At 42.7% G+C, this 25,437-nt stretch overlaps 1 protein-coding gene across 9 annotated transcripts in view; it reads right to left on the bottom strand.

Annotated features, from left to right (window-relative positions):
• Positions 1-17,113, bottom strand: part of ZMIZ1 (zinc finger MIZ-type containing 1) — a 282,517-nt gene extending 265,404 nt beyond the window's left edge. For all 9 annotated transcript variants that reach the window (XM_033148712.1, XM_033148716.1, XM_033148715.1 and 6 more), the window contains exon 1: positions 17,037-17,113. The gene's annotated coding sequence lies outside the window, so the exon portion shown is untranslated. The remainder of the gene's footprint in view (positions 1-17,036) is intronic.
• Positions 17,114-25,437: the final 8,324 nt, after the last annotated feature.

Here is a 25,437-nt window from a genome sequence, read left to right as displayed (position 1 = left end):
CTAATTGAAGGAGTTCTTAAATATAGCCTCCACATCAATCTTATCCATTCCTACTAAATTTAAATCATGGCACATAGCTAAACATTTAGCCATTGTTCCACTCCAAGAGAAGAGATGACAAACTCTTGTGTAGGCAACTGAGGTACCCATTTCTTGGAATCTGTAAGCACTCCATCACTGTAAGGGTCTTTGTGGCTAGTTGGTGCCAACTTCATCATGGAAGACACTAATGAGTATTCATTGCAGCCAACATGCAACTCTCACAGCTTAGGGATTGGACACATGCTTTGCATTCAGAAGGTCCTACAACTGCTTCAGTCTTCAGCATTTCCTTTTTTTTTTTATAAGAATTTATTAGCATTTTTCTATAACAACATATACCCACACCCACACCTACAATTAAACAAATGCAAAACAAATAAAACAAATACAAACAATGTCAAGTTATCTTACTGCATCTTTCTAAAAAAAAAAAAATTTCTATTTCCATATCTTGACTATGACTTCCCCTGCCTTTTCACCTTCGATTTTATATCCTTAATCTACTTTATAACCATTTCTCCTGAGAAAAGAAAAGAAAATTAAATTCAATTGTATAATTACATTCAATTTATATCTTCAACATTTTGCTAAGAATACATCGTCATAATAATACCTCGTCGTAATTCTTCTTCACTTATTCTTATCGATTTCTTATCTTAATCTACATCTTAATCTTAATCCATAAACTTAATCCACTAAAATTCACTTTGCTTATACTCCACCTCACAGATCTTCACAAATCATTCACATCAAGTCTATCTCTTCTATCCTTAAGACCACTGCTAATAACATAAAAACTTGAAATATCTCCTTTCATGTTCGAATAAAAAATATAAAAAGAAATATTGTTGACAGTATTCGCCCTCCGATTTCAATTTACCATAACAGGCTACTTTAAATTTTACTTAATGCTTCACCCCACACCCCCTCTGTCCATTATTCTTCTTCTGTTGGCATCAGCACTGAACTTCCATGTAGCTTCCCTCTCCAAACGTCCACAGATCCAGGCACAGTCCAAACCTCTCCTTGCCACGAGTTCAGGGGTGTCCATCTCATCATCCCTCAGCTTCTTCGGTTCTTTGTAGCATTCCTTTTCTTCTTGTAAATACCTTAATTCTCTGTCCCTGGCCCCCGAGCTCACACCTCGGGGACTGGATATAAAAAATCTTGACGTCGCCTTGGGGCTGCCACCCCCAAAAAGCGAATTTCTTCTCCGAAGTAGCTCACTCATTTCTCTCCATCTTTCCATCCACCCTCTCAGCTCCTTGGCAAGGCTTTCTTCCAAAGTGTCAAAAGTTTTAAAAGCCTCCTCTGTGGGCAATTGGTTCCATTTCAGACCCCCACACAAGACTTTGACTTTTCTACAAAGCAGTTCCACCTTCAAGGCAGTGAGTCTCTGTTCATCTGTTAGTCCAGAGTTCAATACCAGTTCAAGGACGAAGCCCAACATACTGGCAGAGGAGGAGGAAGTGGGTATCATATTTCTACTCCTGCCTCTTTGTTCGTCGCCATTTTCCTGAGCTGGAGCACAAATACCGCAACTTTAAATGGAGATATTTTCCTCTAGTTAACTTCCCCAAAAAAGAGATTGCCAGTCTCATGTGTCAATTTTAAATACTTTGTAACCAGTTCTGTAGCAGTAGTCACTCAAATTGGTTAGTTTGAGCTCGAAGGGAGGGAGGCAGGCTGCCTTTCTCCTTCCCCCCGGATCGTTCCGAAAACACGAATTCTAATCAGATTCTTTACTCACGACCACCGGGTTCCTTTAGCTCCATTCTTCAAAGGTAGAACTTAGACGCTCACCGCGGGCTTTGTCGCCGCATTTGCATCCCGGTTGGGGCATGTCCCCGAAGCCCGGCTCCGTTTTCCCTTCACCCCCACTCCCCCTTTACAGGGGGGGCGAGGGAAGGGTTCGGAGCCTCCGCGGGCGCTGCCGGGGAGCCCAGGGTGCGGGACGCTCTTCCCGCACCCCAACCGGAGCCCCGCTTTGCGGTAGCGGGGCTCCTAACCCCCGGGATGGACAGGGCGCTTCGGACCCGAAGCAGCCCTCGACCACCCGGCGATTGCGTCGCCGCCGGAAGTCCCCAGTCTTCAGCATTTCCAGTTCAACAGAACCTGAGCTATTGGGATCCTGGAGAGCAATTGTCAGACATACTGAGCTAAGGGTGAAACTTAGTATAGGTAGTTTCACATGTCATACAGATACCATGCCAACTATAAAATGCCCCACTGTCTGCCATAGTGGTTTAGGCCTGTGAGGAACTGTCAGAAGCCCTTGTTTTTCCAAATGTTTTCTTGTGTCCTGTGGCTCCTGGTATTCAGAAACATGTACACTGCTTTCAGATAATATATAGACAGTCCTTGTCTCTTAAGTGAAAGATCTTAAAGACATGAGGGAAACAGACGTGAGGAAGCTGACTTTTGAAAGTGTAAATGAAGTGTATTAGGAATTGAACTGAGGGTTAGCAGTGTGCCCTTCCATTCATGGAAGGCTTTCAGACACAGTTCACCCACACATGGATTTTCATCACTAAGTGAACACTTGCATGTATGAAGAGGTCAGAAATCTTTTTCTATGGGCTGAGTTCACACATTCCAGTACTGGACATCAAATGTATAGTAATCAAGTGGAGAAAAGCCAAGGGATGCATGTGTGAATGCAAATGTAGCTTTTGTAAACAGGGGAGCACAGTAAATGAAAGATAAGCACCAGTATCTTTATGACAGCAGTAGCTCCTAAAACCCTGAGCTGCTTGAGGACTTGGGTTTTCTTTGCTCCTGGGAATTTAATACTTTAAATAGCTATAGGCAGCTTAGCATTTGGAGGTGGGGCCAAGAAAAAGGGGACACCACTCATTGCCAAAACTTGCACCTTACTGCCAAATCATGATTGGATATATTTCTACAGTTCACAGGCGTGCATTAACTTTATCCCTACAGGGCTTTATAGGACCATGCATACCAAGGGATTGTTATGAGCAAATTAATAGTTAAGAGTCATGCATTTAAATGTCTCTATTCCAGACTGGCATTAAAGCATGACAATTCAGTAATAACTCAGTACCATAATTATTTCAGTTTCACAAAGAATATAATTTGCCTCTCATAAGAGGGTACAAGCTCCAATTGGCCGGTCTGTATGGTGTATTCCCCACCCCAAGGCCGCCCAATTATTCCCGTAGCAAACCATTAATATCAGAGAATGCTGAGGGAATTACCACAGCCCTCAGAGACTCTGCATTCTGCCCAGTTTAATGCTGCAACTGATGTTTGGAGGGATCACATGAAGGGGACTGGTTCATTTTAAAGGCTTGGGGGAGTTAATGACCTTCTGGAATAAGGACTCACTCAATGCTTCCCCGGTGGACTTCTCCACTGTCAAATGCTGCCTGAGTCCACAGTCCAAGGAATAAGAAAGGGAGAAGCTTAGACATTACTGTGTTCACATACAATAATCAGGCCACCAGGACTTGCTCCCCCTGAAGCCAAATGCAGCCCATCACCATGGAATGTGGCCCACCAGCAGCTCTCAAAATTTCCTGCTTTTGATGGCTGCAAGGGACTGCAAGGAAAAGGAGATTCTCACCAAGCACCACGCTGGCCTTCCTTGTGATTGTAGCTTGCTGGGTTATAAATTGTGCAGGCTTCCTGTCATGAGTCCTGTGGAGTAGCTTTAGAAACTCAGATATATATGCTAGGCACCAAATTGTTCCTTAAACAAAGGTTACAGTTGCCAAAACAGAATGTCTAAGTTGCCATTTGGGGGCAAGACGGCTCTAAAGTCTTATTTTTCAAATGATGGACTGACTGTGATTGATTCTCAGTTAAACATCTAGCTAGTTCTGATGACAACCTTGAGCTAGGTTAAGAACATTGAGAACTTAAAGAAGAAACGTCCCTTGATCCAGGGACAGTCCACATACATACTGGATTATTCAGACCTCTTTTTCATAATGGTGACTGCCCCTGCTCAGGCTGCACAGAAAAGGCAACTTGGTTCCAGAAATAACTTGATAGAATTCTACAGGATGGGGCATTAGTGTGTGAAAACAGTTCAGATCCAGTGACCCCAGACGGTGGAGAAGTCAGGCACCATCCTGCCACCCAGGTATCTTCACTTGGTTGCAGCTGGTCAAAAGCCAGTGCCTGGCTAATTTTGAACACTGTCTTGGAGATGTCATGGAAGAAATGGCCCAATCCACAGGAAGAATGGGAAGAGTGTGGCAGAGCTTGATGAGCCCAGGTGGGTTGTAGGTGGTGAAGGTGGGCACTCTGACAGAGATGTCAGAACCTGGGGGAGGCCGCAAAGAAAGGCTCTGTTTCAAATGCTTAAGTTTTAGAAAAATACAATGTATTTTTGTAATGTATAGCCATTAAACAATTTTTTTTTAAAAAAAATCGTAACGTGTGAAGCAGCCTGGCCACTTTTGAGTGTTTTGTTATACAAAGAGCAGTAGGTTTGCTTGTGGAGCTGGGCTATCCTAATAGAATTACAAACTGCCCTTGCCGGTAGGATCAAGGCCCCAAAAGGTTTTAATAAATGGTAGGAAACATTTCAGGGAAACACAATACAGCTGAAATGCAGGGCATACTTTCCTCTCCAGTGTGAGTGACACACACAAAAATAACAAAACAATCATTTACATCTCCAGATGCAGAGATAAATCTGGAATGCATTCTGGGTAATGTAGGCCAACTTCCACAGCAGTGGAAGAAAAGAAATTGCCGCCAGACAAGGAAAAACAAAGAACCTGTGGCACCTTTCCAGTACCCAGCCATCAGTCCTTGTAAGGCAGAGTGTGGATAATGCAAAACAAAAGTCATTATATTTCTAGAGCTAGAGAGCTGATCTACCGGTACTTTGATTACTATGGGCTGGTTTGCATGTCACAGTATGTAAAAGATAAAACATGGCTTACTGGGAATGAACAGCATGATGATGCACACCACTTAAAATCACTCCCGCTTCACTCCAGCCTACCTGGATGTGGGAGAAGCAAACCACGATGCTCAGCACTGCCAAGGCAGAGGGTAAGTTTATATGGCTTCATCCATTTGGGCCTACGCGTGTTGGACCTAATCCACCACCTAGCATGCAGTTGAAGCTAGAGAGAGATATGACCTCCCAGCTTGGCCCCCACAGCTGGCTAATTGTTTGAGAAGCTTAAGGACTGATTGATAAAGAGCCATACTCCATTCTCCTCCAGATGGACAAGGGGGGGGGGTCATGCCCTACACACAGAGGCACCTAAGACAGGGATACGTTGTCTTTAAGAACCATTCACACACAAGAGAAAGAATATCTGCATATACGCAGGGCTATCTGAAGCAGTGTGCACTCTGAAAACAAACCCTGCCAAAAGCTTCCTCTCTCGTTTCCACACAAATGGCACACCTCCCTGAGCAAGACACACGCGTTGCTTCCAAAGGACACCATCACTTCTTTGCGATGCTAGTGGCAAACTGCTGGTCCACTCCAAGCCACAAGTGCCTCAGACGAATGTAGCCTGCATTTTGCTTACTGCTAATAATGCTGCTTCACTTCATTAAAAGCTGCTTATAATTTTATGCACTCTTGTTTGATTAATTAACCTCTGGTTAAAATGAATGAGCTCTTGATTTAGGGATGCTACTAATGTGACGCTGGTGAGCCATGGATCACACACTGGTGAGCCATGGATCACACGCTTCCAAACATCCCTTTTTATTACCAATGTGGTGTTCAAGCTTCCTCCATCCAGCTTCCCCCTTCTTTCTTCTCAAACCAAGCGACAACGGCATGCAAATGCTATTAGGGTGATGAGGGGGAAGATGCCATAATCCACAGCTGACCTAAAAATGTACAAGCCCTTTGCAGTCAAGAGTCTGTGCCATCAATGCATTAACACAGATCACAAGCACAATGTGGGAGGGGGGGAGAAGGCAGAGAGAAGAAGAAAGGGACCCAATGTGTGCAGAGCTGAATGATTTGCATGTCTGAACTCCGAAGCCTGGGATTTATTTTCAAAATAGGAAAAGCAACAGAAGTGAAAAGGAGGCATATTTCTATAAAAAGAGAATACCCATTACATGTGCCGTCCATAAAAACAGAGGCCCCCATTTTGCTTACATCAGGGATCAGCAACTGGGGGCGCCAGGGCCCAATCAGGCCCCTTAAGTCCTGGGACTCTACGCCCCATTTGCCAGACCAGTTGCAAAGGAGCAATATGGGAGTGATGGCTGCGATAATGGGACTTGCAGGCAGCCTATTTTGGGAAGGGGAGTGCTATGCTTGACTTCCTCAAAGTGACCTTGCTGGTGGAGGGAAGGGAACTAGTTGTTAAGGGGGGGGGCTACAGCCTACTTTTCTGGCTATGCTATTCTTCCTCCACCCTGCAGAGGAAGATTGGGGTGTCAAAAACAAGCATAAAGTGTGAGTAAATGATGACTCCCAAGTAGTAATTCAGCATGCGCCACCTCACATGCTAGAACATGTTTACTGTTTACATGCCATGGGTGTTAAGTCTGGGTGCCTTTCTAGAAAATCTGTAAGCAGCTTAATTCTTCTCTGAAAAAGAGAAAATAAAAAAAATCTGGAACTTTAAACTGTTGATACATATAATATAGGGCAATTATATGTATTTTTGTGAGCACTAAAGAAACATCCTCAGCTTTTTTATCAGTGTAGCAGGCTGGGGAAACTTAAAACAAAATATAATGGTGACAGTGTGCAGGTCAAGGGGTACTCAGGCAAAAGATCTATGAAGTGATAATGCAGGTGTCAAGAAGAACATCAGGGTGGCAAGTTCATTTAGGCAGAGTCTCCGCACTTCAATGTTACATCAATTTAAGCACACCCTCCAATATTTTACAAAGAAAACAGTGTAAAAAAATTGAGAGAAATACAAAAGATAACTTCAATTGAAGAGATTCTGCCTTGGTTATGCATATTTTACTACTGCAGACAGTTGTGTGACAAATCCATAGCAGCAAAGCTTAATGATTGCTTGCTTCTTCCTACTTTATATGAGAGGCATATGGTCCAGCCTACTAGCCGAAAAGTAAGGAATTCAAATATTTCCATGTCAGTCAAATTCATGGAGGAATTAATGTTCATATCATTTTGCTTTTAACCTGTCATGGCAACCTTGCCTTTGGTGTTGCTGTGAGATAACAGCCGGCTCGTTTCTCGGTTTTCAAAGCATTTTATTGTCCTTACTAATTACAGAGCTATAAAACACGTCTGCACTCCATTGCTACAAACATCCTAACTGCTGTCTTCCGTTTCGCGCCTCTTCCAGCACAAGAACCTCCGGGTGCCTCGGAAGTGACGCGTAAATCTCTTCCTCCCTCTCTTGCTCCCCTCCCCCTGTTTATTACTGACGTCAGTACTCCCCCTTTCTTCTGACGATATCTCCAATATAGGGCTGTCATCATCGGACGTATCTGTTGAGATTAATGGGACCGGTTCTCTATACCCAGCCCCCTCCCCCTGCCTGTCTGCTTTGCCGCTTTCCCTCACTGTTCCTCCTCCCACGCTCCTTTCCCGATCCAGGCTTGTCTCCGTGACATAACCTATGGAATATCTGTTCATTGCTGAATATAGTGACTCATCAGAATCTGATCCTAAGCATGAATGAAAATCTATCTTCCAAATTATCTCCAAGAATGTAATTTCCTAACCTTCTAGCACACATTCAGTCTCCTCCACAAATCCTGGGTACAGTTGCACCAATTATCACCATCAATTCTAAAGTGCCCATAATAAATAGATAGGTGTTGTACATCTGAAAAACAAAACTCAAAAGTAATTGATTTCTGTTTAGCATACTGACAATGCTTATGTTTTCCTTAAGGTATTTTGCCAGTTACAGGTTAAGGATACTTGTAATACACACTCTATTAAAGCCAAGAGGTGATTTGACTTGAACTCTTATCTAAACAGTGTACGTATGGGTGTGTGATATATATATATATCTATAAGCAGATGACTGTTTTTTTCTAGGTTACCCCAGCAGTGGTCAGCATTGCTGAGGTGCTGTGCACCTGGCTTCCCAACATCACGCAAGGGAGAACTTTGTTGAAGGGACCCCACATAGACAAAGAAAGGGAAGGGGGGATTCTATGCTTCAAGGTATTGTGGCTTCAAATGTCTCCTATGTCTCTTTTCCCCGACACTACAATGTGCAAAGAGTGTGGCAAACATGCTGAATGGGTATTGCACACAGGTGAGCTATCCCTGGCATGAGTGAAACAATCAAACAGCTGGGATATGTGTTTCCCACATTGGAGACAAAGGGTGGGGATGCACTCTCACTGGCATGTAAGCAAACTGTGGCTGAATGCCAGGCATCCTGTCCCAACCACTGCTTCGACTTGCCATACTCTTACATGTACCTTCGCTTGCGGAAGAACAGCTTGGCCTCAGATCTGCATGTCAAAAGAGGTCATGCAGGTGTTGTGCGTTGCTTTCAGTTGCTGAGTTCGTGCTGCCTGTGCCATGGCATTTTCTGTTATGCAGGGCACTGTGACTTTGCTGTGCCTAGTGTGATATGTGTTACGTGTGAAATGGGACCGGGATAAATCCTAGATGCACCTTCCCATCACTGTGAGTATATTGGCTCCTACATTAGCTGCCTCATACAGGGCCAACATCGTCATGCCAGCCCATGACTGGGGGGCAACGGGAATGTTGCCATGGAGGCAGCAGTTGTTTCAGCCTGCTGCTGTTCCAGCAGTGTTGCCACAGGGTGTGGCCTTTGTTGTTTGAGTCTGTGCTTCTTGTAGCAGCAGTTTTCTCTCTGCTTTTGCGGTGAGCATGTGTAGGATAATGACTAAGTTACGTCAGTGTTGCATCAGTGTAAGGACAACCGTGTTGTTTTGGCATGGCTGCAGACTTAAAACAAACACTTCCTAAGGTAATGTGCTCTACAATGGGACTTTCTGGTGAGAGACGCATGGTACTGCACTTTAAACTCTTTATAGTGGGGTATCATGCTTGTCTCAGAAGACTTTATATAGTGCAGTACCATGGGAATATTCCCAAGCAGATGCAACCTTATCCTGTTCCTCTAGAGACAGCCTAGGCCAGCTTCTCCCAAACAGCAAGTTAGAAAAATTTAAGGCCACAACAAGTGTTAGCATTGGCGCCTTCTTAACTGTGGTTACAGGATAAATCAGGACCAGGAGTCCCATTTAACTAGGATTCAAAACTAGTATTAAAACATGCCTTTAAATCCTACTTAAATGGAAGCCCAGTCTGATCTTAGCCATGGCAAATATAAATACTGATGTGTCCTTTACCTGTGTTTTGTGAGGGAAGGGGAGGAAAGAGAAGGAGCACACAGTCCTGTAGCTCCCAACCTCATAGCTGCAGTTAAAAGGAAACTAGCATTTGATCTGCACCAGCACATCTATGAATGCAGGAGAAAAAAAATCAGAAGCTCTCACTATCTGTTGGATTTGTATCCCACCCATCTTTCCAAGCAGTTTATCCCAACACACCGCAGGTTATAAAAATATTTCACGCAGACATTTTTTTCTGATCATTGTTTCCCCCATTTGTTGCTTCACTGTACATCCTTGAATTTTTTTAATGTGATGTACACACAAAGACACTTACATGAAAGGTGGTATATATTTCTAGTGAAGAGATAATGCTTGAGATATACGGGTAAATGCTTTCAAATGTTCAAAAAACTTTGCATACAGTATTGTAATCCTTCCAACAACACTGTAAGGTAGGCAAAGTTTGTTACTGCCATATTTCAGACAGGAAGTGGAGACGGGAGGCGGCTGTCTTTCATGGCATAGGAATATGTGAACTTCCCAATTCATTTTTGTCTCTTAGACCAGAGGTGGCCAATCTGTGGTCATCTAGATAAGGCTTCCTCAAACTCGACCCTCCAGATGTTTTTGACCTACAACTCCCATGATCCCTAGCTAGCAGGACCAGTGGTCAGGGGTGATGGGAATTGTAGTCTCAAAACATCTGGAGGGCCGATTTTGAGGAAGCCTGATCTAGATGTTGGACTCCATCAGTCCCAGCCAGCTTGACCAGAGTTTAAGGATGATGGGAGTTTCAGTCCAACAAGTGGAGGGCAACAGGTAAGCTATACCCCTGCCTGAAACAGTATCCTGCACCAGGTCTTATCCCATGTTATGCTAACAACCCTGTGAAAGGGTTGAAAGGGAGGAGCTTACTCGAAGCAACTCACTGAACTTCTGATTCTTTATGACATTCTTTATTCTGGCTTTATGACATTGTCATGCCTAAAGCAGAGGTGTTAAAAAAACCAAACCTTCTTCTTCTTTTACTCTGCATATTCCAGGAGTACCCACTGCTGTAGCATGGCTGACCTGGTGCCTGGATAGGAGACCACTGAAAATCCCATATGAAGTGTCCTCATGTTCTCTGAAAGTAAATAATTGGGGGGGGGGGGTGTCCTAAAAACAGGCCTCCTACATTTTCTTTTCTTTTTTTTAATTGCGGAGAATTGGAGGTTACTCACCAAGAAACTATGAACACTTCTTTCATGACAGTGCTTTTATACAAGGAAATGGCTATAAACTCTGTATCACAAATTAAAAAACCACACAGTAGAATTTAGGAAACTATGTGGCTCAAGCCAAGCAACTTAAACGGTGAACAAAACTCAGTTGCTGCCTTTGAATTCAAGCACTGCTGGTGTCTCATTACAAAATGACATATCATGTCAGCAGCAGGATTAAGAAATTATTTCTCTCTTTCTCCATTCCCATGCTATAGGAGTTGTTGTGTCACAAATTGATGAGGGTAACTGGGGACAGGTGATGGACATATACATTATTCCCTTCCTGTGATCCCTCTCCTATAAAGAACAAAGCAGGCAAATTAAGTACACAAACTTCTCCAGCTCATATGTAGACCACAGATGCAGTGATGTTTTTCACCCTGCAGAATCCATCAGAACTGTATATTTATCTTGTACTGGCAAGAAAGAATAATCTAGACAGACCTCTATGGGTGATAAAGGAAAAGAAATTAGCCTATTTAATCTCCACAGCTTTGTTTTCCTGAGTCATGGATTCAGAGTAGGCACTGTCTGTAGTGCTGTGATCTATATCCATATCACACACCACAGGACACTTATACAGATCTACACTTCTAATTCATTAACAAAAAATATATATGATACATTGCAATTGCAAAAGCTACAAACATTATCTTAGTAATCAATAAACTTGTAAGCAAAGTGCTGCAAATTATGGCTGGCTTTGGGAGCTGATCAAGGCCTGTGTTCACCACTCATGCTGCCTCCACTATTCAAGGGGGGCAGATCACATCATACTGAGCTTTGGAGGCACTCCAACATGCCCAGGGCCCAGTACAACCACAAGGGCAAGTCACTCCCTACTTTACTCTCCAGCTGAAAGGGGAATGGGTTCACCCCCCTATTGTACTGAGCCCCAGATGTATTCAGAAAGCAGTGAAATGCCTTGCAGAGGCTCAGTGCAACCTCAGGGAAAAAAAGACCCCTCTGTGCCTGAAGGGAAGCCATGGTATAGATTAGCAACTAATAGTTTGTCTCTCCCGAACGAACCAGGAGCTGTGAACAAAGAACAAACTTTGGCTTCCTGCTCATGGTATGTCTGGAATGAGACAAAACACAAGATTGGGTTAGGGCATAATTCTAAGACTAACCATAGCTTAGCCTTGGATAGCATAGCTGCAGCAGGAGGGCAAAAGGGTGCAGTGGTCACAACCTTCATTTTGGTAGTTCTTGCTAAGGCATGATTTAGCTTAGCATTGTTTGTGAACTGGGTCAATAGCTGCTTTTATCCAAGGCCACCTGGTACATTTGCATCCAAGTGAGGTTTTGACCAGGGACTTCCCATCTCAGATCTCATCTTCTTGTTAACCACAGTTACGCTTATACCTGTTAGTAGGTACAAGACAATGGCAGTCTGGTGATCTGTGGATCACTCTCAATAGAAAATGCCACCAGCTTTAGCTAAAGTGTTTTAGATGAAACCTTTTAGGAATTTAAAAGGGAAGCAAAAAAAGAAAGAAAACCAAGAAGACTAGTGAAATATTTGGCTCGTGGGGGTGGTGCCATACATCCCTAATTTTAAAGATGAGCAGCAAAGGAAAAATACATAGCACATTCTTAGCAATGGAAAGCTACAAAATAACTAGGTCACGGCAAGGGACTGAAATTTGCCAAGGATCTTAGCAAAGCTTATATGGTACTTCCCATATGCAGCAAGGCTAATCTTACGGTGATGCTTGTGGAATTTCTATCAGGCTTGAATTCTGAATTTTACAAGTTTTTACAAGTTTCACTTTGTAGAGAAATCACTATGCAAATGCTAGCTGTCTATACATAATGGTAACCTCAAACCGCAAACCCAACTCACGCATAAACATTTGTTCTTATCGGCAAATGATCACTGAGAAGACAGCCCTACATTGCTGCAAGTTCCCTCAGAAACGGTTTGTGCTTGCCCAATTAGGAATTTCAACTTCAAACTTATCTCAAAGGTTTGGTTTAAAATAAAATCCAAACACTAAGTAAATATCCTGCTGAAAGGCTGCTCTAAGCTTTCGGAACGCTGCACTTGATTTATGTAACAGCACAGAAAAACACAAACAAAGCAGGCTTACCACACCAAAAGATAAGTTATTAGAGACACTGCTTAACATACCAGAGTGTCAGACACCTAAAATATGTTAGCTAGAAGCAGTGTCACCTTTCAGTTTGGAGATTACAGAGATATAAACGAAGGTTAAGAAGAAGAAAATACTTCATTTGTGTTTTTAAAAAGTGAAAGATGGTGATTTATAAACAAAGTACTTATGACGGTAAAAATGGTAAATGTCCCTCCTAATAGAGTACGGATACATTTAAGTCCCCTGCATATGCCATCTGTTTCCCGGATCATCCTGGCACCCTTGTCTTCATCAAGGGCCATATTTTTTCAGGGGGTCATCTGTCAGTTAGTAGAGTGCTACATACAAGTTAGTAGAGTGCTACATTCATCTCTGCCACCTCTCTCACCCACAGCCACAATTTTTCAGAATACACTGAGGGAAGATGTGGCCATAGGGCTGCTGCTTGCTCACATGTACGCTATGGAAGCCCAGCAGCTCAGCCAAATGTCTCAAGAGGTTTTCGCCGCCTGCTCCTTCAAATTCTACCCCCCCACCCCCCGGCCACAATACAATGCTAACATACAGCTCTGCTTCTCCATAACTTCTGGGTCAGGAGAGGCTGTGCATGATGTGGACCATAGTCTGCAAACAGTGGTGAACTGGATGAGGGCCGGTAAACTGAGCTTGAACCCTGGGGAAATGGGAGGCACTGTGGATTGGTGGGTCCTGTGTCTGGGAGACTAGCCAGTCCATGTTCTAGATGGGCAGTTTGGGCATCCCCCTTGAGCCATCTTTGTCGCTGGGGGCTCAGGTAGACTCGGTGACTAGAAGTGATTTTTTGTTATGCCAACTATGGCCACTCTTGAACAGGGATAGCCTGGCCATGATGATTCCTGCATTGGTAGCCTCAAGGCTTGATTGCAATGTGCTTTGGGGGGGGGGCTACCCTTAGGCCTATGTCCAGCTGATGCAAAACATTGTGGCTAGGTATGAACAGTCTATTGCCAGCGCACAACTCTGGAAAAGTGCAAATTTTGATTTCAGGTTGTATATTGTTTTGTGAAGTGCAAATTCCTCTCTGCATCCCTGGCCACTTTGGCTACATAAGAATCCTCACTTGAATAATGAACTTGCTAGTTGTATATAGTGGTATTGTCAGAATGCCAGAGAACTGGAGAGACCCTTGTTAGAAAAACTGGTAGTAAACCAGGCACCAGAAGCTCAAAAACATGGATAGTCTCACCTGTATGATTTTGCGGCAGCTTCAAAGGACCCAAGAACTAGAAATGAACTCTGCTGGTGATGCTAGATTTTTGCAAGAGCTGCCACCCAGGTACGCAGATCAGCCCAGACATGCACACTCACTCATCTAGTTACCAATTCCAGACACAGCTCCAGTCTGAATGAATTTCAGTCTTACAAATTTGCTCCTTCAGATCAGCATTTTTCCCCCTCCCTTTCCTCCCAAACCTTTTCAGCTCCTTCCAGTCTCTGTGGTTCATGGACTACCTGACTAAAGCAGAAAGAACCTTGTATTTTTAGTCAAGACTTTGAGGATCAGTTGGGTGATGGGTGCTTTTTTTTGTTTTTGTTTTAAGAGTGTGAGAAAGGGAGGGACATTCCCTCTCTCTCTCTCTCTCTCTTCCTCCAGATTAAGTCTCCTGCAAATCTGGCACACGTTCTTGCATAAGGAAGTAAGAGACAAAGCAACAGACAGGTAATTACATGGCATGAGCTTCAGGGAAATCCAGTTGGCTCTGGAAGAAGCCTTCAATTGGCCAGCTGGTTCCCAAAAGCTTCTCAAAGAAGGGCTAGTACTATAAGGCCTGATGCTCTGTTCTAGAACACAAATGGCTAACTAGAAGAGGCTGAATAATATTTTTCCTCATGTCCCATCTTCTTCACTGTGAACCAAGCAGGAAAGACTTTTCCATATTCACCTGCTTCTATACAACTTGACACCCAAAGTGTGTTGGGGTGGTAATAATATTTATTCTATATGATACTTTAAAAAAAAATCCTACCCAAAAGTGCACAATTACAATTTACTTCCCTTATTAACAGAAGTGCTGCTTTTTCCTTCCCAATATTGCAAATGGTTAAAAAGGAATGCTTCTTAATGCTCGGAAAGGATTATGGACAGGATTTTCAGAAGGACCCTTGTGGAAAACCAAGTGTCAAATCCAGGATTTCCCTCTGGTACCCTTGAGAACATCCCTCTCAAAAAAACAAAAAGCACCTGCCCTGTATAATCAGGCATAAAACACACTTACGCATCTTGCCTACAAAATGGGAACCCTGAAACACCATACACTTGTAGACAGAAATACATCTGCAGCTAAAAGTCTGCAAAGGCTTCAGAGGGGCAAAGTAGAGAAGGGCGGGAAATTAAGTGCGCCAAAGTTAAACAGCCAACAAAAATAATTATTAGCTCACTTTACATGCATTTGCAATTCAGGTCAGTGGCTAGTAGTGGAAACAGTTTGTGACAAATGCCGAGCTGGGGGTTAACTGTGTCATCATGGGTAAGGCTGGTGGGAATGCTTGAAAGTGCACTTTGTATGTAAGAGAATGCTAAAGATGTGTTTGGGATGTGTTACTCTGGGACAGGAGTACGGTTGCCGCTTCTGCTCAGTTATTTTGTCTAGTTGCCAATGATAGTTTAAACCTGGATTTTATTTTTTTGTATTTTTGTATTTAACTTATACTTGTAAAGTTGTTCTTTTGTTTCAAATAACATTTGCCTTGCTGTTAATTATTCTGCTTTATCTGCGAGTCTTTTGGTAATTGAATTTTGTTTGTAATGTTTTATTTTGCCGATTGCTTTTTTTGCATTTTAACTTCTATAAATTGTTGTTGTTGGCATCCCTCGGCCTCGAGATATTATTTCACTGATAATCTGTGAAGATGTAAGTATCAGCAGAAGATCCCACTACTAGGCAGACTGCTCATAATTTAAAGTTTAATTTGCTGACCTTGCAAGGAATTAAAGGGAAAATAAGTTGCCCTATCACATGTCTAAAGAAAAACACTACTTTTTCTTGACAAATCCTGAAGCAAATATTTTTTTAAATGAATTTGCCACCAATGAGAAAATGACTTGTATGAAAAAAAAATTCTGAATAAATGTAAAGATATCTAGTAGGCCTTCCTTGACCCTCAAATATACGTGAAGGGGGATATACTGGGTAGTTTTATGAGAAAAAGTTAGATGAGTTTATTCTGGACCAAATACCGGTATTTTGGAAGGCAATGTTATTTTGTTATATGATTCTGTTTCTAATCAAAAAATAATGAACTGTATATTTGGATGTTATATGTTTTGAAGTGAGTTGGTATAAGACTATTCACTATAATATTGTATTGGTTTTGTTGTTGTATGGCTGCTGATGTGTTGTGAGTCACTTTTGGAAGATTTGCGTGGAAAAGTAGCATGCAAACTGAAGTAATAACTACTGTACCACTAAAGAAGACTGATCGCCGAAGAATTGATGCTTTTGAATTATGGTGCTGGAGGAGACTATTGAGAGTCCCACAGACTGCAAAAAGATCAAACTTATCCATCCTTAAAGAAATCAGCCCCGAGTGCTCACTGGAAGGACAGATCCTGCAGTTGAGGCTCCAGTACTTTGGCCACCTCATGAGAAGAGAAGACTCCCTAGAAAAACCCCTGATGTTGGGAAAGATGGAGGGCACAAGGAGAAGGGGACGACAGAGGATGAGATGGTTGGACAGTGTTCTCGAAGCGACTAGCCTGAGTTTGGCCAAACTGCAGGAGGCAGTGAAAGATAGGCATGCCTGGCGTGCTCTGGTCCATGGGGTCACGAAGAGTCAGACGCGACTGAACGACTGAACAACAACAACTCAGCAACCTGCTTAAGATATTGGGAGCAGGCTTTGGTAAGAGGCAGCCCGTTCCACTAAGTGCCTCTCTTCCACTTTAGATTTACACCAGCATCTTAGCTAACCATGAAAAATGTTCAGCAGGGTCCCCCTTAGCTAGGATTGGAAGCTAGTTAAGGACATCTAGTTAGAACCAGCAGAGAAAATATTTTGCTGGAGAGGAGAAGAAGAGAGCAGGAACCACATGATTCTGAATGATCTCCCAGCATTATGTCTGTACTAGCCCTCAAAAGGAATGCTGTCCATGCAAGGAATACAAACTGGAATGTGTGTACAAAATGCCTCCTAATACATAAAAAATATTAAATATTTTAAAGGGAGGGAAAGCAATTAATGTGAGCTCAGAAGTGACGTATGAATAAAAATTTCCACACAGACAAACTAATCTAGACCTCATCCATTGCTCTTCCCTGCCCCATGAGAAAACTTAACAGGAAGAAACTTAACAGGCAGAACACCTAAACAGGCAAATAATTACCTTTTAACTCTCTGAAGAGGTCACCATCAATTAGCTTACAGGAGCTCTTAAAGAAAAGGTGGAAGGGAGCAGGAAGCGATGCCTGAATCCACAACGCACAAGGTTTTTCCTAATAGAGAGAAAAGGAAAAAAAGAAAGTAGTTAGCTATCCCTTTTCAGGTCTTTTGATGGAGCATATGATAACCACTAAAAATGGAAACAATGATAACACAACATAGGCTGGGTCTCTATACTACAAGGATCCTATCTTATTGCGAGTCCATGACCCGCCACCCGCGTAGAGTTAAATAAAACACGAAGACACATGGATTAAGGTTAATGGGCAAAATAAGGCCACAACTTTATTAATTACAGCATGCGAGAGGTATTGGTTTAGGCACTGGATAAAACCAGGTAAGCATGACTGCACCCCCGCACAGCGGGGGCAATTTGGGGTTAACAACCAGTGGGAGGAGCTTGTTGATGCACATACAACTGGAAGTCACCAGGGGTTGTGCCATGGCCCTAGCCACCAGAAGGGCATCAGACAGGATCCACAACCGCCAGATCCCTTTAACGGGATACCCAAAAGAGGAGGGGTAGGTGATGGCCACAACCTGCCCTCCAACACACAACACATATTACATGTTCCAATTCCTAACCGCCACCCCTCTGCAAGGAGAGGTCTTACTGTATCGATAACACACGTTTTAAGGCATTTTAGATTGAACTATTTAAAGTTGCATGTATCTTTAAGACCAAATTTAACTTGTGCACATTTAGCTTTACGCAATAGATAAAGCAGGTGGAAAGGGGGTAGGGGTCCAGGAGGAAAAAAGACTTTGGCAATCACACCTGCCATTGCATCCATTGTGTTTTGACTATATGCAATTCTGGCTTTAGGCACAACCCCCAGAATGTAATCCCTATGTGATCTGAGGACTTACTTTGTGAGTTGAGGGATTACACATATATGCAAAGTGCTTTATGACCATTCTCTTAGTCACCCCTGCCAAAATCTTAAGAGGTAAGTCATTAATATTCTGATTTTACAGATGGGGAACTGATGCTGAGTAATGGTGGCTTCTTCCCTAAGGCCACCCAGGGAGAGCCTCACCAATATCTGACCAGTCCAAACCCAGCACCCCAATCAATGAACCAAATGGCAACACAACTTTCCAAAACTGACCAGTGTTGACATGATAAAAATGCAAGTAAAAGAGCCGAGGCAGACAGTGTAATCAGTTATACATCCCTCTCAATTAAACTGTTATAACACTAAGATGCTTTAGGCGATATTATGATGAAGTCTCCCATGACCTTAGACAGAAAAAAAAATTACACAGATACCTAGGTGGCAGAGCCAGTTTATAATTGCTGTGCTAGTTAAATCTGAAGTGCCTCAACATTTGTAGGTTTTACAGCACAATCCTAACCTTGTCTACTTAGAAATATGTCCCATGGAATTTGGTGGGGCTTACTCCCTGGTAAATAGGGCTAGGACTGCAGAGTTAGTCTCCCATTTATCAGGGGACAAAAAGAGAGGAGAGATACTACCTACTAAGCATCCTTACAGCACATCACAAATATCCCCATCACTTCACAAATATGGTTCTAGTAATCCTAAGAAGAAGAAGAAGGAGAAGGAGAAGGAGAAGGAGAAGAAGAAGAAGAAGAAGAAGAGGAGGAGTTTGGATTTGATATCCCGCTTTTCACTACCCGAAGGAGTCTCAAAGCGGCTAACATTCTCCTTTCCCTTCCTCCCCCACAACAAACACTCTGTGAGGTGAGTGGGGCTAAGAGACTTCAAAGAAGTGTAACTAGCCCAAGGTCACCCAGCAGCTGCATGTGGAGGAGTGGAGACGCGAACCCGGTTCCCCAGATTACAAGTCTACCGCTCTTAACCACTACACCAGTGTCCACTACAGGCATTTGGGAATCCCTCAGTGGGCCTCCCTCAGTATGGGGCCTCCTTCTGCCACAGTCATCGCTGCCCATTCATTTGGTCTTTGTCCCTGGAACTAATCTGCACAACCATTCAGGGCAATGACCCCTCCCATATACAGGCAATAATCACCCCCTTGGCTTAAACAGCTGTCTCCATCTCCTACTCAATTTTATCAGTTATGAGGATCGAGGATCAAGAATACAAGTGGTCACCCACACTCATCTTGTCCACAACCTCGAGTTGCACCAACTGTAACTCATCCAACAAAACTGGATCAAACGGTGCTCTGGATACCTTTCAAGGCTCATCAACAGAATCACCGATGGGGCATATTTAAGCAACCTGAAATGCTTCACACACAAGAAAACACAGTGGGCCGCTGTCCGTTCCACAGGTGCGTTTGGGCCAGCATGTAAAAGGCTTTGCACCACTAGAGAAAACTCTGCTGCATGGCACAAGAAGGATGCAATGGAGTCAGCACAAAGTAATTGTTCTTCCAGAGTTAAAACCATGCTCATGGTGGCTTAGTTTGTCGTGCTGATATGCCTTGACAAAGCAGTCAACCTTTTCTATTTAGTGTTGAAAACCTGGGTCAGAATAAAGATGATTCTGTTAAACAAACATCCACAATTTATATCCAAGCAACATTAACTATAAGTGGTAAAATCAAATGTGATGTGAATTAAAGGGCTGGCCGCACACCATCATATACCTGTGTACATAGAGTGACCTCAATTCTCCAAGTGTCAGTTACTTTACAGCCAAAATGCCATCACCCACCTATACATGAGACTGTGGTGTCTCTTGTGAAGTGAAGTCCATGTGTGTGCAATAGCAATATAATGCTTATTGACTTGGGTGGGTGGGAATGACAAACAGGGAGAGGGTGATGGAATTGAGTTTTTGGGGCCATGCACACTGAATTACACCATGCTGAGACATTTTATATTGTGCCATAGTGCTAACTCCATTCTCTGATGTAGTCCTTATGAAGCCAAAACAGCACCACCCACACCCAAAACCTTTAGGGGATAAACCCCTCCCTCAATTGGAAACAGTTCAATGAGAAGTGACTGTTGGAGGAGATGGAAAATAGAGGGCGGGGGAGAAGCAGAGAATAATGGAACGGACTGGCAGGAATCCTGAACAGCACTGCATAATTTTGTTGAAGGTTCTGCTTGATATACCCTACAAACCAACCCGTTTTCCACCAACTTGCAAGACTATGGAAGTTCAGTTTGTTAAGCCACACACCTATATGCACGGACAACCAGCGTACCACAAGTAAGCAAACAAAAATTAGAAAACAGCGTGTTAAGCATGACAAGAGAACCCAAAGGTTCAATCTAATCAAATTTAAGCGATAATTGAAGAGAAGACAGCTGTGTTCACAATCCTCCTACAAAGATCCGCAACTGTAAATTTTTCTAATGGGTTTAGTCCAATCATTTTCCTAAGCCATACCATTAGCAAAAATGAGCCTGCAGCCAAACCAGCATGAGCCAGGATTTCATTAGAGCTCATGCTGAGCAGGGTAATTTCTGGTCAGAGCTTGGACCCAGAGAACCAAAATTAAATCAGGTGCTTTTTGAATGTGGGTTTGGCAGCACTTAAGATTCCCTTATTCAGATTTATAGCCCACCATCACCCCTGTAGGGTCACAACAGCTCACAAAACATTTCAGCTTTTTATATGTCACTAAAAATATACCAAATATGTGTATTCCACTAAAATCAACCCTTACACCTACACTATACCACTAAAAACCCTCCCCAAAGAAACACACAGCTCAGAAGAAAAGCTGAGGCATAACCTCTTGCAATAACGAACTCCACAACCACTGAGTACACCATTCGAAGTATCCTCAGCTTCACACCAGATGCACTGACAGGCTCAGTGCTGTTACGAATTACGCCAAGGCAGGCAACCAATGTTACACGTCCCTGCCACCCCTCGCTCACTGCACGAGACAAGCACTATGATGAATTCAGGTCATTCATGGCCCTTCAAGGGGACTGCTGCTAAATCCAATTGCACTGAAGAGTGGTCACTTTTATGATTATTATTCTTCTTCTTCCTCACCAGCAATATCCAATGCAACGTCCTATACAGTATATTAGGATATGGGTTCTGGGTCAGTTAAAAAGAGCAACAGTGTCACTCTGCCTGGCCAGCTGCCCTCACTAAGCCTCTGAGAATCTGATTTCTACCTTTTCATCTACATTTTTGATAATATTATTTTAGTATGTTCAATTAAGTAAAACAGGCGCCCTCCGAATGGACAGACTTCCCATGGGAAGGGGGGGAGAGAGAAATGGCGTGTGTATCTGATAAATGGGGTAAAGAGATTGTGTATTCTTAAGAGTAAAAAATTGTGCTCACATGCACACAAAAACAAGGCTAGAAGAAATGTTTTAGATTTCAGTTTAGTTACCCGGCACTAATAATAATCCAAGAAAGACTGACAGAAGAGGGGGGGGGGGCTTTTAAAAAAAGATAGACTGTGTTTTGGAAATATATCAAAAGATTGAGAGGGGGAAGAAAAAAACAATGTAGGAGATTCATACAATAGAGTGAAGGGAAGCAGAAGAGAGCATTGTATAAATATACTATTAAGGAGATGTGGGAGAAATTTATATAGTACAACGAAGCATATGCAAATTTGTTCTCAAATCAAAAACAAGCTGGCAATGTAGAGACAGCAATAAGGAAAAATAAATAAAAAATGGCCCATTCAATTCTGCTTGAAGACATCAGACATTAATAACAGTCCACAGCAGTGACATAAAAGGTGTATATAAAAAATAAAATCAATCTAGGAATGCCAGGTTGCATATAAAACAGAAGACAAAATTGATCCTATGTTGCCATACAGGCAATAATGATAAATAAGCTTACAGTAACATCGTACAATAGTATAAACATTGAAGATAACTGCAGGAATTAAAGCGGATTGTATCCAGAAAAAGGCGGGAAAATGCCAAAAGCAGAAAGAGGAGAGGGCGTCCAAGGCGTGTATGTGAGTGTACAGATCAGCAAATAGTAGATCTGAGGAAGAATTCTAAAAGAAATCAGTTATTAAGAAGAAAAGAAAAAAGCTGAGCAAAATGAAAGTTCAGCAAGAGCAGGGAAATGTAGAAAACAGCTGTGTGACAAAATTTATTGAGAATAGTAGGACACACTGAGTGCTGCTGTGTGTCAAAACAAAAACACGACCCTTCAGAGTGGCACACATATCAATTCTGCTATAGGCAGTATGATACATATGTGTCAATCTTACTCAGCCAAAACATTTCAACTCTGAGGAAAAGTGATGACAATTACCGGTATATCTGCCCAAGCACTGTTTCAATGGAAAGATCACAATCCCTTTAGTACAGTACTCAAGTTTGGGGGAGGGGTCACAAAAGGAGCTTCCAAAAATGGCCATTTTCACTCACATCCTGACAAATTCACAACTGCACCATTATAGTTGATTAGGAGGTCTTGTGCAAAAAAAACCCCACTTCCCCCAAAGATCAGACTTTTTGCAATAAAGTAGCAGGAAAATGCGCTTGACACAAGATCCTCTAACCTGGGAAACAAACCAAACTAGTAGACTTCTTCTTCCACAGCATGCACTAGATAATATTTACCAGCATAAACAACTCCTTTATTTTGTATTCAGGAGCCAATTTTAATATCCCACCTGGAAATGGTGCTTTTGGGGTGGGGGGACGGGCAGGTAACAGTGTCTTAGTTTGTAACAAACGTATATCCTGAAGATCTGCCTTTGTCAGCCAGAATGCAGTTATAAATGCTACATGCATCAGAAGCAAGCACAAATAAATTCAAAAGGAAATATTTGCTATACAGTGTAGCCTTACTAATCCAGTAATAACGTAATCAACATTACAGACACAGGGAGAGGGAAATACGGCAGCTACAGTTTCTAAATGCACAAGGTTGGGGGGAGAAAATCCAGATAATATTTCACAAAGTTTTATTGTGAACCTAAATGATGCCTACTATTAGTGAAAGTAAAAAAGGAGGGTGTAACAAGGACACAGAGCAATATATACAAGGCAGTGGCACTTTTCCCCCAAGTTTCCACTAGCTCCATAACAAAAAGCAAGCATTGTATTATTTAACACTATTTTAAATAACTGTCAATATGTATTATATTTGCCTGTTTTGTGCCTCAGGTAGCACCCTGGGGAGATGTCTTTTATCACCGCATCATAAAGTTGCCCCACTAAAGCTGCCACCTTTCAGGTAAAACTCTTGCCTCTGATTCAATGCTGAGCTTTTACTGTCCGAAGAACTTGGGCGGAACATTCCTCGCCAGGCTCCACCTCCATCTATAACATCTTTTATTTTGATGGTATTACAAACAATGCCAGCAACTTACAGAACAATAACCCTGGCAGAAAAAAGCAGCTTCCATCTATAACAGAGCAACGTATTTTGCAGAGGTATATTTTTTGTTGCTCTGCTGTCGACTCCTGCTTCTTAGCACGAGTGCCAGAATATCTGACATTTCCCGTGAATCTCAATTCCTTACGTTGCAATTACGGCAGGTCTCCTTTAAACTCTGCCCATCACGAAAGGTGAGGGGATTTACAATTACTTCCAAAGTCAGATGCACATCCTTAAGAGGTTTAAAGCAAACCATGTTTTCTAGTTGAGGCACCTTTGACCAAAGTCCATATTTTTTCATAAAGCAGACAACCGAGAAAAGTTTGCTTTATTATTGCGATCCGCCGAAAACCACAGTTCCTTCCCATATGCATCCTTTTCAGAAGTAACAGTTATGTTTCCCACACAGCTGTATTTCCTGCCACCATCAGCCCATAATGACTGCCAGCTGTTTCTCAAAGAGCCAGTGGACAAAAGTCTGACCACGGAGCACTCCAAGCATAAACCAGCTTTGCAATCAGGTAGTCACTGGCTGCCAGCAAAATTAATTTCCTCTTACTATCATGAGCTGCTTGACATGATTGCAGGTACTGTATATTCTTGGTGGGGGGAAACTTCACAGTGCGATGCTGCCTTCTCAACTAACCTAAGGAGAGAGAGAGAGAGATCCTGCTGCACCATGCAGTAATTATTCCACCTGCTTTCATCTCCCTGCTCACCATCCTCAAGGCAAGAGCTGCCACTGGATTTCATCTACAACAACGTTTTGGGAGTGGGGAGGGAAGAATGGCAATACCCTGCCTGGGCAAAAACGTCTGAAGAATTTTGAGAAAAGCAAGATGAGGTTTGGAAATTATCAAATGCCAAGTTAGGAGCACATTAATGGAGGTTTTCGGTCAAGCTGTGTTGCGAGCATGCTTGTAAATAAATACCATCTGCCTCTCGCTAAAACTGGATGTCCACTTGGGAGTCCAGGGCAGGCCAAGATGATAAGACGAGCTGCCGCTAATTTCCGCCTGTGGTTAAATTCAGAGTCAAATGCGGAGGTAGCAACATTTTTGAGGGAAATGACTCTGAATTAATGCAGATGGAATATATTTCGTGTAGGGATAGATGACTGAAGGAGCCCAAAGCCTTCACTTAGGAAGGTTTTAGGAGACGAGTTCAACTTCTGCAGCAACATAGTACTGAGGAAATCAGATGCTAACTTACCATGGCATTTACATAACCACTTATTTAGCCAGTCAATTAGTTTCATTCCGCTAACTGCTGTGGGAAATGTTGCTACTGACCCCTTAGTCCAGATTTCTGATCAAGTGGTAAGTGTGATAATATTTCCCCCATTACTCAGCAAGTTTGTACAGACAACCACCTTACTGTGTGGTTATATTCACACAGTGAAGGAGGCTGTGGCTCAACAGCAAAGCATCTTCCTTGCAAGCAGAAGGTCACAGGTTTCTCACAGAAACTCCAGGTTGGACTGGAATGACCTCTGCCTGAAAACCTGGAGAGCTGGTGTCAGTCAATGTAGGGAACGGTGAGCTGCACAATTCTTATGTACTATTTGGTAAATGGTAGCCCAAATTTCTTCATTAACATGATTAGTCCTAATTTCCCCCCTCTGCTTCTCTACCTGCTCCCCCGCTCTGGACTTGGGAGAACTTACTCCTATGTCACTTGCAAATACTTATGACTGTTTTCAACTATTACTTTTGAGTGTTTTCAGTGGGGATTTGGAACTGGACACCTGCCTGTTTTCCAACACCCCTTTACAGTATATGTATCCTGCCCAGTGTGGTTGCTAGAATGTCTGCAGTTGCTCCCAGGCCAAACCAGATACGTGAAAAGGCCATGTGATTTGGCTTCCTAGCACGTTAGCAAACCATGCCAGCTATGGGCCTCTCAAAAAGGCCAGGCATTGCTTGCGTGGTTTGTAAAGATGTCAGGAAGTCAAAGCACTTTGAGCAGTCTTTATGTGTACCTGGCCCAGCATGGAGGCAGTCATTTATACTGTAAGCAGCCCTGTGATACTCAGATGAAGGGCGGTATGTGCATTTAATAAATTATATAATTATA

The sequence above is a fragment of the Lacerta agilis genome, chromosome 5 (genome assembly GCF_009819535.1).
Source record: "Lacerta agilis isolate rLacAgi1 chromosome 5, rLacAgi1.pri, whole genome shotgun sequence".
NCBI classification, from domain to species: domain Eukaryota; kingdom Metazoa; phylum Chordata; class Lepidosauria; order Squamata; family Lacertidae; genus Lacerta; species Lacerta agilis.
The sequence above is the reverse complement of the archived record's forward strand: the minus strand, read 5'-3'. Positions and strand labels throughout refer to the sequence as shown.